Raw genomic sequence first — 8718 nt, forward strand, 5'->3', positions numbered from 1 at the left:
CTAGAGTCTCGTTCGTTACCGGAATTAACCAGACAAATCGCTCCACCAACTAAGAACGGCCATGCACCACCACCCACCGAATCAAGAAAGAGCTATTAATCTGTCAATCCTTCCGGTGTCCGGGCCTGGTGAGATTTCCCGTGTTGAGTCAAATTAAGCCGCAGGCTCCACTCCTGGTGGTGCCCTTCCGTCAATTCCTTTAAGTTTCAGCTTTGCAACCATACTCCCCCCGGAGTCCAAAATCTTTGGTTTCCCGGAAGCTGCCCGCCGAGCCATTGTAGTAACGTCGGCGGATCGCTAGATGACATATTTACGGTTAGAACTAGGGCGGTATCTAATCGCCTTCGAACCTCTAACTTTCGTTCTTGATTGATGAAAACACCTTTGGCAAATGCTTTCGCTGATGTTCGTCTTGCGACGATCCAAGAATTTCACCTCTAACGTCGCAATACGAATGCCCCCAGTTATCCCTATTAATCATTACCTCGGAGTTCTGAAAACCAACAAAATAGAACCGAGATCATATTCTATTATTCCATGCACGAAATATTCAAGCGGCATTTTGAGCCCGCTTTGAGCACTCTAATTTGTTCAAAGTAAAATTGTCGGCCCACCTCGACACTCACTGAAGAGCACCGCGATAGGATTTTGATATTGAACCGGCTTTTAACGACCGGCTCACCGACGATATGCTCCGCAAACGTGTCAGTATCACCGCGGATGCGGTGCACCGACAGCGCGGCGCACAAATGCAACTACGAGCTTTTTAACCGCAACAATTTTAGTATACGCTATTGGAGCTGGAATTACCGCGGCTGCTGGCACCAGACTTGCCCTCCAATTGTTCCTCGTTAAAATATTTAAAGTGTACTCATTCCGATTACGAGGCCTCGTAAGAGTCCCGTATCGTTATTTTTCGTCACTACCTCCCCGTGCCGGGAGTGGGTAATTTGCGCGCCTGCTGCCTTCCTTGGATGTGGTAGCCGTTTCTCAGGCTCCCTCTCCGGAATCGAACCCTGATTCCCCGTTACCCGTGACAACCATGGTAGTCGCAGAAACTACCATCGAAAGTTGATAAGGCAGACATTTGAAAGATGCGTCGCCGGTACTGGACCATGCGATCGGCAAAAGTTATCCAGATTCATCAAAATTAACGACTTCAGACGCCAGGCCCTCCGTCGATTGGTTTTGATCTAATAAAAGCACTCATTCCATCACTGGTCAGAGTTCTGATTGCATGTATTAGCTCTAGAATTACCACAGTTATCCAAGTAACTGAGTAAGATCTAAGGAACCAAAACTGATATATTGAGCCATTCGCGGTATCGCCTTAATACGGCTTGCACTGAGACATGCATGGCTTAATCTTTGAGACAAGCATATAACTACTGGCAGGATCAACCAGGGAGCTAACTAAAGCTTCCGCTAGAGCCTCAAACGTAACACGACGATGCCGCCGCGACGTTTGCTTCTCTATATAATTATATTATGTGCGCGAGGCGTGTTTAAATAACATGATATGTGACAGCGGCGACCGTCACACGCACACTATTCACACACACACACACGGGCGCGCACACGTGGATAAATCTGAACACAGTCAGTTTAACCGTTGAAAGTATCATCTTAACGAGACACCCCTCAACAATTCCCATTCGCATCAAGCGAAGGAAAAATTTTAATATCGGTCAACTTTTATGACGCAAACGATCAATCTACGCACGGAGAGTGGAAGGATCGAAAATTGCGACCAAGTTTTGGAATATACGTGTGTTTCACACACACACGTATAAACATCTGATAAAAGCCCATTGGTACATCACAAACGTGTGCGATGTGAGCATTAAAAATTTTCATACTGCCGTTCAATAGTCGTAGTATATTTTTCACGGTCTGCGCTCCGAGAGTGTATCAAGATGCGTAATATTTATTACACTACACATATAAAATACAATCTACGAAACTGACAATCTATCAAACCGTCGGCAGACGCAATGTTACTACAGCTACTACTACTTCTTCTACTACTACTACTACCACACTACTGAACACTGATCTTCTGATTTGAAGAGTTTTTGTTGTTCCATAAAATACTAAAGATTAAAAACTGTATCGCGCCGTTTGCACAACACACGCTTTTATAATATCATCTTTGGTCTTTTATTATTTTATAGAACTAACACTACTCTACAATTCTGTCAGACTCACCACCAAACACCAACCCCAACCCCACATCAACGCCACACCGACACGCGAACTGCGGCAACGAGGAGAGCGCAGAGCACACACGGGCGACGCGGTACAACAGCGACGAAATAATGATACATACACATACGTACACAATCTCTCGCTGCGCACGCGCATCGCCCCCCGTCTTCGCTAGCCTCGCGCACCGATTGTCTCGCATCCCGGCAATGGTGTTTCTGCTTGTTTAATTTTTCACGTATCACGCACGGCATATGTACATACATACATACATACATACATACATACGCCGCGCGCGACTAACGCCTCGTGTTTTCAAGGTCAAGTCAAAAAACTTTGTACGCGTGCAGTTACGGCGGGCAGTCGTCAAAAATAATTCATGATTATAAATTTCGTGGTCCATATTAAATAAATTATAAACAACAACAACAACAACAACAACGACAAAAGAGGGCGTTAATTTTTGATAGACATAAATTTGAACCTCAATGTAATAATAGTTAGGTTTGTGTGTAGGTTAGGTTAGGTTAGGTTAGCTTTTTAAAACTAAATTATTTCTGGCCACGAAATTTATAATCATAATATTAGCTACATTTCGTTTCTCTTTTCTCAGAAAATTCGAAAATTTTAAAATTCGAAAAAATTCGGCTATTCAACAACAACAACAACAACAAAAGAGGGCGTTCATTTTTGATAGACATAAATTTGAACCTCAATGTAATAATAGTTAGGTTTCTGTGTGACGATTTAATAGTTAGGTTTGTGTTTAGGTTAGGTTAGGTTAAGTTAGGTTAGGTTAGGTTATGTTAGGTTGGGTTAGCCTTTTAAAACTACATAAATTATTTCTGGCCACGAAATTTATAATCATAATATTAGCTGCTTCGTTTCTCTTTTCTCAGAAAATTCGAAAATTTAAAATTCGAAATAATTCGGCTATTCAAAACAACAACAACAAAAGAGGGCGTTAATTTTTGATAGACATAAATTTTTGAACCTCAATGTAACAATAGTTAGGTTTGTGTTTAGGTTAGGTTAGGTTAGGTTAGGTTAGCTTTTTAAAACTAAATTATATCTGGCCACGAAATTTATAATCATAATATTAGCTGTTTCGTTTCTCTTTTCTCAGAAAATTCGAAAATTTTAAAATTCGAAAAAATTCGGCAATTCAACAACAACAACAACAACAACAACAACAACAACGACGACGACAAAAGAGGGCGTTAATTTTTGATAGACATAAATTTGAACCTCAATGTAATAATAGTTAGGTTTATGTGTGACGATTTAATAGTTAGGTTTGTGTTTAGGTTAGGTTAGGTTAGGTTAGGTTAGGTTAGGTTAGCCTTTTAAAACTAAATTATTTCTGGCCACGAAATTTTTAATCGTAATATTAGCTGTTTCGTTTCTCTTTTCTCAGAAAATTCGAAAATTTAAAATTCGGCTAAATTAAAATGCACCTTCCTATTTTTACCCCTTCTAAGAAACAAACATTTTGTACTCAACCGTTTTCATATTTAACAGGATTTCTAATTAAGAACACATACCGCAGAATAAACATGCCCAGTATTTTTCCTATTTCGGAGTTATACCACCGTATTAGGATATTAATCTATAAAATTCGTATCGTATTACGGCGGTATTTTATTTCTTATTTTTTGGGTAAAAAATGACTTACAAAAATATGAAGCAAGCTATTTAAATAGTGGGTGTAATAGTAGGAAAATGCTATAAACAATACAACATACAAACTTGAACGGCTTATTAAGACGAAAAACTTAGTTTATAAAATACTAGCTTATGAATAGTAAATGTAATATGTAGGAAGACTCATCTTTCAACATTAACCGTATTAAGCTAAGTCTCTACTACATGACCCATTCTGGAGACCTTAAGATGACTAAGCAAGTAATTATAAGTTCTAGAGTGGGGAACAGTTAAGAAAACACCGATTTAGAAATTATTTTTATTCAACACGGACTATATTCTGGAGACCTGATGATGACTAGGGTGGAGAACATCTCACCTACAGAGATATAAAGGATTATTTGACGTAATTCTATAGAACGGCCTCTACCATGTCATGGTGTATCTAATGGTAATGGTGACCAGGCAAATGTATTTAGCGTTCTCTGTATATCTCTTCATACCTAGTAGGAATAATATATGCATGCAACCTACAAAATAGGGGAACGGACAAGAAATCACGTTTTTTTTCGACTTGTTATGTATGTATTTTGTAGTTAGTTCGAGGTTAATTTTTTAAATCCTATAGTATATGGATTGTTTTGGACCCTTAAAATATACGATAGAACAGCAATTAATCTTTTTTTTTTAAATATTCAAATATTCAATGTCTGGTTACTGTTTTAAATCTGTCAAAAATTATCGCCTTTCAAAAACAACACGAAATTACAAACAGATTTTTATTTATTTACATACCTCTTTTTAACTTTCATTTCATTATCTGCACATGTAAATACCTATTACAATCTGGTTTAATTTAACAAAACGTTAAATTCGGTAAATTTTAGCGTTATTTTAAAAAAGAAAAACCGCACGTACAGTCCCCCGTCCGAGTCGAACTGACACCGTCAAATTTCGTCGAAAATATGCAATAGAGGTGAGGTTTTATGTGGGTTTTATTATAAATTCGAGTTTTTTCTTGATAATTTAACGATAATAATGAAAATTGAAATTGATAAAACAAGCAATACAAATTGTTACAAATATCATAACATATTTTTTGGTATAAATTTCATGTATGAAATATGTATATGTAGCGGTTTTCCTAACAAAATGCGTTTTATGTTAGTAAAGGGGTTGATTTGTATGTATTGCACGCCTCATAAGCGAAGCGTTGAGGTGGGTACTACTGTCACTTCGCGCAAAACATCTGATTTTTCAAACTTAAAATGTCTTTATGTATCATACATTGCACTTGTAAGATAATACATACACACACATATTAAGAAAAAACACTATTTTTAACGTTCATGATATTTTTGATGTCATATTTGTTATTTAAACTAGTTAAAAAACAGTTTAAAAAAGTTCTGTCTTGGACGTCCGTGTGTCTGTATGTGCGGATCCTTTTTCTTGTTAACACGATAGCGACCGAAATACTTTACTAATCGAGTCTTTTTTTTTCTCTTACGCTTGAGTATGCTCAGGAATAGAACCCTTTCATTTTTCAGGGTCTGATTCGATGTGGTTTAACTGTTATTAAATAAACAAAAATAATAATTAATAAATATTTATTAAAAAAAAATTATGAGGCGTGCACTTTTGGATTTTCCAAATTATTTTTTTTATGTTTAGGCCGTTCTAAAATGAAAAGTAAACAATACACTTTGTTAATTATATCCTTGAGTATCACATATATTTTTTTTAAGACAATCGTACCAACAGTTTCCTCAACAAAATTCAATATGTATAAGGTGTTTTTCGATTTTGACCATAGTGATCACCTAAAATAATTATAATATTATCATTACTATGATAGATGATAACATCATTATTGTTGTATAATAATACATAATATATAGTTAACTGGGCGATTATCAAATTACGTATTGAATAAAACAATCTATTAAAACCTTTTTAGTTTTACCAAAAACAATCATTGAGGTTTTACGAAAAATTAAAAACATTTTTGTCAAACCAAATGTCACTTTAAATAATTATATTGACATTAATAAAATATATATTAATATAATAATTACTAGCGGTCCGCCCCGGCTTCGCCCGTGGTACATGTTTACGTTTTCTCTACATAAGAACCATCCTCGTACTTCAAGGAATATAATAAAAAAAGAATTATCGAAATCGCTTCAGCCGGTTTCGAGTTATGCGCTTACCAACACATTTTGCGATTCATTTTTAGGGTTCCGTAGCCAAAATGGCAAAAACGGAACCCTTATAGTTTCGTCATGTCCGTCTGTCCGTCTGTCCGTCTGTCCGTCTGTCACAGCCGATTTACTCGGAAACTATAAGTACTACAGTGATGAAATTTGATGGGAATATGTGTTGTATGAACCGCTACAAAAATATGACACTAAATAGTAAAAAAAAGAATTGGGGGTGGGGCCCCCCATACATGTAACTGAGGGATGAAATTTTTTTTTTCGATGTACATACCCGTGTGGGGTATCAATGGAAAGGTCTTTTAAAATGATATAAAGTTTTCTAAAAAACATTTTTCTTAAAGTGAACGGTTTTTGAGATATCAGCTCTCAAAGTCGTAAAAAGTATGTCCCCCCCCCTCTATTTTTATAACTACGGGGTATAAAATTCTAAAAAAAATAGAGGTGATGCATGCTAATTAACTCTTTCAACGATTTTTGGTTTGATCAAAGTATCTCTTATAGTTTTTGAGATAGGTTGATTTAACTGTAATTTATTATATTTGCTGCTACGGAACCCTTTGTGCGCGAGCCCGACTCGCACTTGGCCGGTTTTATTATATATATTATTAATTAATTATTAATATTTTATTCAATAAATACATAGGTTAAAATGAGTGTAACATTCAGTAAGAAGAAAAGAATCAAATACCATGATTTGGTTTATGACAATACGGATAGAGATTCGATTCCGAAGCGTGGATATTATTCGGAATTGGTTTCGAACATGATGAAAGAGGATCCTTCTAAAGAAGTGTATGCAAAAAAACGCATGAAGCTTATGTTACAGGTACTTTTATATTTATATTAATCATAACTAGGTTTTGGCCCGCGGTTCGCCTGCGTTGGAACTTGACAAATTATTTACTACTAGCCGCCCGTCCCGGCTCCGCTCGGATTGACACAGAATAAAAAACATCATAAAATATAGACTATGTTCATCAGGTAGGAATGAAATGGTAAAATATGTATTTATTTTTTAATCGGGCCAGTAGTTACGGAGCCTATTCAATCTATAAATCTATACTAGTTTGTTTGAACGCGCTAATCTCAGGAACTACTGTTTACTGATAAAAATTATTTCGGTTTTAGATAGCCCAGCCCATTTATCGAGGAATTATTATTATGCTAAGACCAACAGGAGCGGAGCCACGCGGGTGAAACCGCGAAGCGCAGCTAGTTAAGTGATATGTGACAGAATACAGTAGATTCACATGCACTCCAATTATATCATTCATCATTAAAATTGATTTACAGGCCAAAACAGATAAACTAGCGCCAATGTCGGTTTCACTGCCGAAGCCGCAGAAGCCCAAACTGCTTAGCTGCACCACCACCAGGAAGATGGACTACATAATATAGAGAAGATGAGAGCATTGTAATATGTTGTATTTATTTATATTATTAGTGTTCTTTAGTTGTTAGTGTGCTTTATTTACCGTTTTTACCTTTTATTTATTCCGTCTTTGCATAGTAAATAACCTTTTACCTTTAAAGTTTGATCGTAATCGAGCAAAAAACTAAGTACAATTTCTTATATTTAACTTTTGTAAAAGGTAGTTCAATCTTTAACGTAAAATTAATTTTCATTATTTTAAGACGGCCGTATTTAATAATCCTGTAATAATTAATAAAAATAGTAGGATCCAACTTCTAAAGCTCGCCGCAATTAAAAGGAAAAACTTTTTAAACTTAATTATATGAAGGAGTTGTATCAATTATTATTATTAGTCTCGATAGAGCGGTAACTCTCGTTAATTTTAAATGAGTTCACTGGATTTGGTTAAATAACAAGTTTTTTTGTATCAAGGCTTAATAAATAAAAACTTTAGAATATTCATTGTAATATTCTAAAAAAGGAGTGGCTAGATTTTAAGGATTTGTGTTTTATGCTGGTTCAGTAGATTTTCTTTATCTGGAGAAGGTTACGCACAAAACATAACTTACCGTAGAGCGTATTGAATTAGGGTTTATTACTTTAACAAAAAGTTTATCAGCCGTACAAATAAAAACTTGCTTATTCAAACCTTATGCAATGCATAGATATTATGATAAGAATAAATAAAGAATAAGGATGTCATAATTTCTTACAAATAAATTTGTAATGCTCACGCTATGCAATAGGCGCAAAGCGGCAACGTCGCAATTCATTAACAAAATTATGAAAAACATTGAAATTGTCTACGGTTAAGCCTTGGTGCTGTCATTGTGCTGACGCTCGTTTGACTTCGTCGATTTTGTTGTGAAGTTTCATCATACGATGTTCTGTTTATTTATTTTTTAAATATTTATTGGAAATAATTTAAAAATATCATTAAATATGCAAGCAAATGATAGATAACGCTATCCAATATCTTGAGAACAGAAGATAAACCCACCTTGAGATAGAGAGTTGCCAAATAACTGGTACTCAAAACATACAACTCCAGGCTTAGAAGATTTATATTTTCAACGAAAGTGTATATTATTGTGATAAGTTTAGAAATAAGTTTTATGTATGTATGGTTTGGCGCATGTTGTAAATAAATAAATCATTATAAATATCAAAAGGGTTTTTCATAATTTCGTATATTTTGACATTTCATACAAAATTTTCCATTTCAATAGGTAC

General features: G+C 35.4%; 1 non-coding gene across 1 annotated transcript in view; it reads right to left on the bottom strand.

The window, feature by feature from the left end:
• LOC149474881 (small subunit ribosomal RNA) overlaps positions 1 to 1408 on the bottom strand; it is a 1905-nt gene extending 497 nt beyond the window's left edge. The window contains exon 1 of the ribosomal RNA XR_016318224.1: positions 1 to 1408. This exon is cut by the window's left edge and continues 497 nt beyond it. This is a non-coding gene — a ribosomal RNA (small subunit ribosomal RNA).
• Positions 1409 to 8718: the final 7310 nt, after the last annotated feature.

This window comes from Colias philodice, unplaced genomic scaffold (assembly GCF_061535455.1).
Source record: "Colias philodice isolate Cphi_HAF_F1 unplaced genomic scaffold, ilColPhil1 Martin Lab GWU primary ptg000018l_1:1-1108441, whole genome shotgun sequence".
In the NCBI taxonomy this organism is placed as follows: domain Eukaryota; kingdom Metazoa; phylum Arthropoda; class Insecta; order Lepidoptera; family Pieridae; genus Colias; species Colias philodice.